Raw genomic sequence first — 10,290 nt, 5'->3', positions numbered from 1 at the left:
GTTGACCTTTGACAATGAAGTTTAGGTAGAATATCGGTAAGTAGAGACCAGAGTCCAGTGTGCTGGTGAGTACAGCAGAGTTAACACATAGAGGCATAAATGTAGACCATTACAAAGAATTTTAAAAATTTAGAAGGAAGGAAAGAGAGAATAGGAAAACAAGAGGGAAGAATGGTTAATAAAAGTTTTCATTTTTGTTTATTAGGACAGGAACAATTAAAGATTTTTGCAGTCTGAATAGGAGTTACTGGAGAAAAAGAAGCTGAAAAATTTTTAAAAAGGATAATGAAGCAAAGCGCTGGAGGAAAGGAATAGGAAAAACCTTAGAGTTTTAGGTAAAGATTAAGATGGCATAATTTAAAATTAGAGATGAGTGAATTCATGCTTTAACCTAAAGAGATACAACTAAATAGGTGTTCCTGCTATGTTCCTACAGCACCTACCTTATGAGTCTCATCTATTTTCTAGTTGTATGACTGATTTTATAGATGGAGAAATAGGCCCAGGAGACACATGAGAGGTGGCTAGTTGATGACTTATAGTTATATGTGGTAGTAACTTTCTTTTATTTTTTTAGTGATTTTATTATTTTTTCTTGTCTTTGAGTGAAATGGATGGAAAATTCGAAGATAAGCTGAATAAGCCTTTTTTATATTCTGCTTTTTGTAAATGTGCGCATGTGGGTGTATGTATGTGCTGAAGAAACAGGTTTGATTTTTTTTTTTTTGTGGCACAGTTATCTCACCGTCCCTTCACTTTCTGGATTTCTGACATAAAACAGTTGGTCAGAGTTAAATATAGAGTTAGTAAAGGCAAAATTTTAAGAATTATTAGGTCGACTTAAAAGTGAACTTAATAGTCACAAAAGACTGACAAGATTCATAGATGAAAAAGGCAACATGATAAAGAAATATGAGAATGGGGAAAAGTGGAAAACCTGGAAAAACATTTAAAATAAGACAAATGGCAGCCTACTTGGCGAGAGTTATTTGAACATAATTGCAATCCAGATCAGATCTAATGGAAGCATGAGGCATTAATTCTAAAATAATTGATATAATGCCTGTTTCTATTAGTTATTGAAGAAAAATTCTGTAAACAAAGAGAAGATGTAATTAAATTATAAAATATAATGGTGCTTTGCAATGCTTGGTTTTATTTTTTTTAACTGATTTTTACCTTTCTCCCTTAATCTCAATGAATTCTAAAAACTTTATGGTCTATATTTAAATCCATAATCGATGCTAAAATATTTTATTAAAAAATTGTATAGTAGAAAAATGATGAATCATTTTAGAAAAAATAATATGAAAACTAAAAAAATGCAGTTAACTTCTTTAGAGGCAGGCGAATATCAGTAAGAGAGAGAGAGAGAGAAAGAAAGAGAGAGAGAGAGAAGGAGAGAGAAATCAAAGCAAAGCAATAAACAGGTGCTGATACCAATGTGACTTGTGGGATTTAGGAAGCAGGGGGTGAGAGTTTTAATTCTCACATGGGGAAAAGAGATAGAACCTGGGATGAAGTTGAGCTGGAGTGAGAACTAACTTATTCTTTAAAGCCCACAATATCTAAAAACAGCCCCTATTATCTCTACCTCTATCCAGGAGAAATCTAGAACCTATTAGAGTGATTGTTCATTATTAGGTAAGATAAATTAGTGACTATTATTAAATAGATCCTTAATTTCCAGTGAGGAAACTAATTCAATTATATAGTCTTCACAGTAAGAGTAGATCTCAACATAAGGCCATATTTGTCCTATGGAAAAAAATGATCAAATCCTTTCCTTCATTCTTTCCTCTTTCTTCCTTCCCAGTTCCTTCCTTTCTTCCTACCTCCCTTCCTCCCCTTGTCCTTTCCTTCCTTCTATTCTTTCATTTATTCTTTCTTTTTCAGAATAGTGCCTATCTCTGATTACAGGCCAAACCTAATTCCTGTGTGCCACAAGCTTGAACATAATTCATAATTAAAATCAGCAACTTAAGGAACAGTAGGAGTGGTTCTAATAAAATGTTAAAAATCAAAAGGAAATTAATATTAAAAACTGATACAGGACTTATGAAAACATGTCAATAATTCAAGTTTTATGGTTCTTTCTCTCTCTCTGTCACTCTCTCTCTCTCCCCTCCCTCCCTCTCTCCTTCATACACACACACACACACACACACACACAATGTATGCTCATAATTAAAAATTATACACAACAGAAGAAAAACTACTACAAGAAAGCATTATCACGAAAACAGAAAAAAATTTCTTCAAGAACTAGAAATATCAGAACAATTCAAAAGACCTTTAACATTATATTTACGTGGATTATCAGGACATTCCTGTGACTCCACTCTCTGGGGACCAACTTTCTGCCTACTGGAGTGAGAGCCTGTATACTTACTTATAGAAGTACCAGTGTTATAGGAAATGGGGGCAAGGTCTAGAGAGGTGGCTGTGAAATAAAGCCAGAGGAAATCAGAAAATTGTCTAGATTTGTGACTCTATTGTAGTATTCAGATGACACTACAGTGATGGTCACAGTGAGCAGTGATGTAGCAGGTGGAATTCCCACATACTCTCTCAAAAGAGAAGTTGGTTTCTCTGATAAAGAAATAGTTACAAGTGAATATTAGATGGTTCAATCAAACATCTTTCCAGCTGACTGGTTTTACAATACCCAGTTCCTTTGCAACTTGTTGCAATGGATTGTGTTAATAAACCTCGTGTCCTAGCAAACAACAGAGCTTTTGTGGCCCTCTTGTTATGAGATATTTCTTAGAATGGGTATTTTGGGGTGATACAATTAGGGATGATTGATGGGGAATGTGTTAACATAATATACATATGCAAAAAAAGTCTTCTTATGCTTTATGATGCATGCTGAAACACCAAATAGTCAGATTGTTATGTTGGAAGTCTGCAAAAAAATATGGGGCATCAAGATTCCTGTCACAATATCAAAGTGGCAGTGAAGTCTATCCAACAATAAAGTCAGGCCAGACAGCAATGAGTAAATGATATTGGTGTTACCAAGCAGGTAAGTCAGATGTTATTTAGTGTTTTATGAGAACTGAAATACTGTCATACACTCACCTTGGAAAGAATATTTCATTTTAATTTTAGACATTGAAAAACATTTCCAGAGATAGGGCGATCAACAAGATAATACTAGATACTGAGGACAACTAAAGGAAACATTTCTAAAGATTACTCCATCTGAATAGAATCCTTCAATACCATTTTCTAGGAGGTTTTTAAAAGTATTATTTTGAATGATTACAAGATGTGTGATGGTTGCGATGACTACACTTAAAATATAAACTGTAAGATTGATATGTTTAAAACTCTTTATGGATCAGCACTATTTCAAAGAGGGCAATTGCTGGCATTTTGCATGGTCACATTTGATTCATTAGAATTCACTGTGAAGTTTGATTTTATTGCAATAGATATAAACAGATTAAGAGGTACAAGTTTTCTATTGCACCATGAGGTTCCTACTTACACGAATTGACAAAGTCATTTGTAAAAATAGAAGAGAACATGAACATGGTGCTTTGACAGATAAAGCTTTACTTACTGTTATTCAGAAAGATTTTGCTTTCACTGAGAGTCACAGTTGAGGTCCTTGAATAAAATGAGCCATCATCTACAGCACTGTTCAACAGTAGAGCTCTCTGTGATGATCAAAACATTCTATATCTGCATTGTCCTATATGCTAGCCATATGTGGGCCCTGAACTCCTGAAATGTAGCTAGTATATCTGAGAAACTGAATAATTAATTTTATATATGTTTGAATTTGAATTTAAATAGCCATATGTAGTTAATGATTATACTAGTAGGTAGTATAAGTCAGCAGCACTGCCCTATAGTGAAAGTTTAGAATTCATGAATGCAAGGGGTTCCAACTTCATATGCTGTTGCAGGTGTAGCAATGTGATTAATTACCAAAAAACTCTCCTAAGGAGGATAAAATAGGATATTATCATTTGTTGACAGAATTAATGGGGACTGAAGATTAAAATGGTGATGTGGATTTTAAAATAGCTTGCTGTATAAGGGAATCGCTGTAATGTAGCCCAATACTAAATTTCCAGAGACACCAATAAAAATGGAGGCCATTCAACAAGCTTCAATAGTAAAGAAGATATAACAGGTAATGAACACACAATTTAAAACCTTTAGCATCTAGAAAATAAAACAGTCCTATTGTAGAAATTATCCAGATTCCATTGTCAAAAATGATCCAAGTTTCTTTTATCAAGGAGACATAATATTTATAAGACTGACAAGCTGCCTGCTGTAGCTCAAGGAGATGTAATTTTTAGAACTTCATGCAAAAAAGGGAGTAATTTTTCATCGGTCAGATAAAGAAACATTTTTTATATTTGCATTAACATATAGTGTCATGCATGAAGTAAGAGACTTCATTCCTATTATCTGCAAAGATATTTAGAGGCTGTAATTAGAATCTAAAGCTGTTTACAGTGACACCATAACTGACATCAGAGACACTGGAGCAATCACAAAGCTTTACCCATGCAAGATTGCAGCGCTTCACAATATCCAGCTTGGTTAATCAAAGATTAAATTATCCCACTGTTCTACAATTAGAAATTGGTCAATGAATCCAGGTAAAAGATTTTGGATATTATCTGGAGGATAGAATGAGAGAGACATTTATTATAAAGTAATTCAGTTTTCTGTTATAACTCTTGTCAAAACTCTAAATAATAGAAGCCAGTATAGTAATAGAAGAAGCAATTCCTCAACTATTATTTAATTCTTCTGCATGATTTCTTAAATAACAGCAGGGTACAACACACTGACAAAGACAGCAACATTTCAGGAGTACCTTCCAGTGTATGAATTTATATCTACAATAAACCTATGTACTAGTATCTTATTAAAAGTGAAATAGAGGGATTAAAATATAATAGAAACAAAATGAAAGACCTAGGAAGTGTGAAAATAGAATAGGAATATTTGAAACATAGTGCTGAATTTCTATAAATGAAAAATAATAGTCATTTAATTAAAAATAAACAATGGATGAATTAGAGAGCAAATAGCCAAAAAAAGTATTAATAAATTGGAAAATAGATATAAGGAAATTTCTGAGAGAATAACACAGAGAAATAAACAGATGGAAAAATACGAAAGATAGGTTAAGAAAAATATAGGTTAACAACATTCTTTGAAATGATGCATTCTCATTTATAGTTCAACACAATTTTCTTAGATACGGGCCAGAAGAAAAAAATGATCTAATGATTCAACATTTCAAAACAGAAGAGAAAATAAGCTATTATGAACAAGAGTCAATAGAAAAAAACATAATTAGACCCTGAAGAACCAAGATATAGTAATGATCCAGTGGATTATAAAATAATTTATAAATGAAAGCTTAAGAAAATAAAATATGAAACCACAAAAATAAGCAAGCAATAAGATTTAAAATAACAAAGTAAATCTGAGAAACAAACCGGAAATGCAGAAGTAAAAACATAAAATCACTGAAACTGCAAGATAGATCTAAAGCGATTATTCAGAATTCAACACACAGGAACAGAGAGGAGAAAAATAGGAAAGACAAGTTAAGATATATGGAGGCTAGTATAAAAGAGAGTAGCATACATATAATCTGAGTTCTAGCAGGGTAGAAATACAAAAATGGGAAGAAGTATATCTGAAAAGTTAGTGGCTGAGAATTTCCAGAATGGAAGGGAGACATGAATTCTCAAGTTTAGAAAGCATCCCAAATCCCATAAGGATAAATAAAAGTAAATCCAATTCAAGACATACTTAGCAAACTGCAAAACTCTGAAGAGAAAGAGAAGACATCACAAACAACTGGAGTAAAGACAGTTTAGCTATAATGTAATATCACTACAGGTCTTTCAAAAGCAATAAGAAAAACCAGGCCAACTTAATAGAGTAATATTTTAATAGAGCTTTAAAAAAGATAACTATCAGGCTCGGATCATACACTCGGCAAAATATTTCAAGATGAAGAAAGACATCTTCAAGCAAAGTAAAGAGTTTATTCAAGTACACATTCTTAAGAGGAAATATTACAGAAATAAAAAATTAAAGCTATCTCAAGTTAAAGAAAATCCAAGAGATAAATAGGAATGAAAAGCTAAAAATTTTAAAACATGGGGATTAGCCACAAGTTTTCAACCATAATCATGTCTAATTTGTGGGATTAGTAAACAACTAGAGAAAACTTTTTTCTGAATAAAAATGTTATATTAGATAGGAATCATGCTATAGGAGTTAAAGGAAAAAAAACACTTACCTCTTTAAAATATGAAATAAAGAAGAGCCAGCAGAGAGTTTAAGAGAGGATACTACAAGAAAATGGAAAAAATGGAACAGAACAAATTCACAAAAGCAAAACTGTCACTAGAAAATGTTATCATGAAACATTGGATATTTGTTAGACTTTCACCACAAAAAGCAGAAAACTTGAAAAAGGAAAATTTACTGAAGCATTTGTCTTTTTGTGGAGGGGTAATGGAAAGGAATGGTGAGATATGATAGATGATGGAACATGAATTGGCAGAATGAATGAAAATAGTAACAAAAAGTCATTATGTGAATCAAAGGTTCTCAAGCCTAACCTTATAATAGAAATATCTGTGGAAAGCAGACCAGTGCCCCAAATCTATGCCCATAGATTTTTCATTAATAGTTCTGAACTGGGCCTGGTGATTGGTTTATTTCAAAATCCTCACAGGTGACTTTAATGAACGGCCAGTGCTGATAAAACACAACATAATCAAAGGAAAAATTAGAAGGCAGGGAAGGAAATGATGTAATAAAAAAACATTAGGAGGCAAAGGAGAAAGAAAATAGGAGGACCTATAAATGCATTAATTTTGTTATTTTTATTAATGGAAGATAAAATATATAAATTTGTTAAATCACTGAATGTAGCATTACTGTGTTAGCAAGAATGGAAAAATTAAGAAAGGTATTGAGATATTAGAATTAACTAAAATCAGATGGATAAAGCAATAGGGGGTACAAATAAAATATATTAATATTTTTCAAAAAGAAATTTAGAAATATATTGCTCAAAAGAACATGGTAAGTCTAATATATAAAGTTATAATTATAAAGGTAACCAGCAGTACAGAATAAAACACTTTTCAATTTTCAGGAAAAAACATACACCAAAATCAAAGAAAATAGAGTGAATAATTTTTAAAGATATACAAACAGGGACTATATCCAATAATTTAACAGGACTGAGACCATCCATGTCTGTCATACTGATACATGTGAGCTGTTTTAACTCATCTATTAATTATTAATTAATATTATCTGTTAATATTATATATATTTAGTTACATATATAACTAAAACCAAGTGATTTAAAGTTTTTAATTAAAGAATGGGTAAAGGAAATCAAGGCAACTACGAACAAAATGAAAATAGAGATTTTCAATGATGGCTAAAATGATAATGTAAGAATATATTTAATATAAAATATGCACAATTTATCTGAAGAATTATAAGAAACTCTTCAAAGACACTCATACCCAGAAAGTCTACAATTTTTGAACAAACGGAAACGCTCTACCATGTTCTAGATTACAAAGAATCAATTCATAAAGATGCCAATTCTCCCTGAGTTAATAAAAAGCCTAGATAAATGATCCAATATTTAAAAATACAGACATTTAATGAAACCACTATTATCTGAAAAAAGTAAAACATAGAAGACTAAATCATGAGCGATATTAAATAACAAGTTTGATTGTTTTCCTCCACCCCACCGAATAGGAGGGCTAGGACATTTTACTCTATTCTCTAGTACTGAGGTTAGGTCAGGCTTCTGGAGAAAGCACTCTAAAAACAAGTAAAAATACTAAGATAATTCAGAATATAGAAAAGTAGGTAAATATTTTAATAGCTTAACATATCGCTGGGTTATAAAAATTTTATTCGTATGAAGTCTTAGGAATCAACTGACCTCTGTCAGAGGACTGCAGGGAAAAAAATGATTATAATGTTTAATTTCATACATTGTATTCTTTGAGTGGATTTTTCTATAGCAAGACATGGGGAGGGGTGAGGAGCTTCCATGTCTTCACCCAGCAAACCACCTTCCCAGCACCTTCATGTGTTCACAAACCCTGAAGCTCTCCAAACCCCTTCATTTAGGATTTTTATGGAGGTTGCATTATGAAGGCATGATTGATTAGATCACTGGCTGCTGGTGATTAAATCTATCTTCAGCCCCTTTCCTCTCCCTGGAGGCAAAGAGCTGGGCTAAAAGTTCTCACCCTCTAATCACAAGATTGGTTCCTCTGACAACCAATCTCCATTCTCCAAGAGTCACCTCATTAGCATAAACCCAGGTGACTGAAAGAGGCTTATTATAAATAACAAAAGACATCCCTCTTACCCTTATAACTCAGAAAATTTCTAAGATTTTAGGAGTGCTGTGCCAGGAATAGGGAGCAGAGATCAAATATATATATTTCTTATTATGTCACAGATAGTTAAAAAAATAGATAAAAGGCATAGATTCTATAATCAAGGAACAAATAATTTAATGGCAGAAGATGGGATAGATGGAGAATGGAGATAACAAACATGAAACTATTGGAAACCATTTAGAATCCAGAAGAAACTTACTCTTTTAGATTTAATATAATAGAATATGTATGTCAAATTTAATTTTACTTACTTTAAAACACATTTAATGTAATCTTTAAAAAAGATGCTAAAATTATTTTCTCAACATTAAAAAATTAATTAATTAGTAAATTTGATTGCCTTTTTTCAGTACCTAAAATACAATCTGTTTGTGGGTAGAAGTTGTTATTATTTCATGTCATCCACTGACCAGCTGTTAATTTATATTAAGCCAGGTGTATTTGTTTAAAAAGAGTGAATTATTCAAAAAATGATCAGATGTATTACCTACTCATTCCAATGAAATTTTATTCTAGTCATTTTTGTTAATTGCCCCTGGCATTGTACAAGACCACAGATGGACTCCGTGGAAGCAAGGGAAAAAATTATGCATTTTAAAGGCAATTTTAGTAGAAATTCTCAAAAAAAGGGCATAAAAGGAATATTTAAAGGCAAAATCATATGAAATTTATACATTTGTCTTTGTGAGCCAGATATAAATATTTTAAAAGTGTATTAGAATACTTTCCAAAGAACTTGATAATTATAGGGAAAGACAAATTTTTAAATTGATAACTGACCTATAGTTCCATGCTTTTTAACTGCATTATATTCTCTTGGTTTTTAGATTTGTTATTTTGTTTTAAAAAAGTGTTTGTTTGAGCTACGTAGTTTTGTTAAAGTTTTTGTTCTATGTTTAAGGAAAAGAGCACCCCTACTGCAATTCAACATTTTATTTTAAGGGATGACTTATCATGTCCTTCTCCTCTTGTTCACACTTTCCACTAAGCATATGAAATGTTTTGCAAATTTAGAACATATGCACCATCTGGCTTTGGTGTACATAATTCATACACTGAAAGGCAGTGTAGTTACAAGACTAAAAGAAACCAATCTGGAGTCAGATCTTCCTTTGTCACAGGCTGTGTGAATATGGACAAATTATTTGCCATCTCTGATCTTCAGCTTTCTAAACTGTAAAATGAGGACAATACTTATCTATAAACTAGTAATTGGGTAAGTTTTTACTTATGCATAAAAAAAATGGAATCATTAATCAAAATCCATTCTTATAAAAAAGAACGATTTTTTTCCCTAGTCTAATATCTTTTATGAATTGATGCTAGTTCATATAATGACCATTAGAGGAACATAAAGCAGGAGAATATCAATTTGATTTTGAAGACAATGAAGTGTCTAAGGAAGTATAGAGATGTTTCAATGAAAAGAGATGAGTTTTCTGAAGTTTAGCTAATTTACTAAATATTTAATGACACGGGCACCAAACCAATTGAAAAGTATTGTGTTCCTTCATTCTAAATTATGGAATCCAAAAATAGACAAAATTTTCTAATAACAGTAAGAAATTATTAGTTCTATATTAATAATTTTATAGTTTTGTGTTACATTTTAAAGAAGATGTTTCCATATAATAAATTCCATTCTTGTTTTGTAATGCACTTGTGGTCCCGGGCCTCCTCTCCAATTTGGGATTCTGGGTAAGTAAATGACTATGTCTATCATCTTAGTTTTTAAGGACCCTTCTTTCCTGATTATCACAGAAGTACTGCTGATGTAAATGGCCATCTTTTGGATGTCAAATAACTCTACCTAACATGACCCTCATGTATTCTCCCAGATGAT

At 31.9% G+C, this 10,290-nt stretch overlaps 1 pseudogene; it reads left to right on the top strand.

The window, feature by feature from the left end:
* Positions 1–3,005: 3,005 nt before the first annotated feature.
* Positions 3,006–3,627, top strand: LOC111737973 (annotated as a pseudogene).
* Positions 3,628–10,290: the final 6,663 nt, after the last annotated feature.

Source organism: Pteropus vampyrus, unplaced genomic scaffold (genome assembly GCF_000151845.1).
Source record: "Pteropus vampyrus isolate Shadow unplaced genomic scaffold, Pvam_2.0 Scaffold33, whole genome shotgun sequence".
NCBI lineage: Eukaryota > Metazoa > Chordata > Mammalia > Chiroptera > Pteropodidae > Pteropus > Pteropus vampyrus.
Note: the sequence above shows the minus strand (reverse complement) of the source record. Positions and strands in the feature narration are given on the sequence as shown.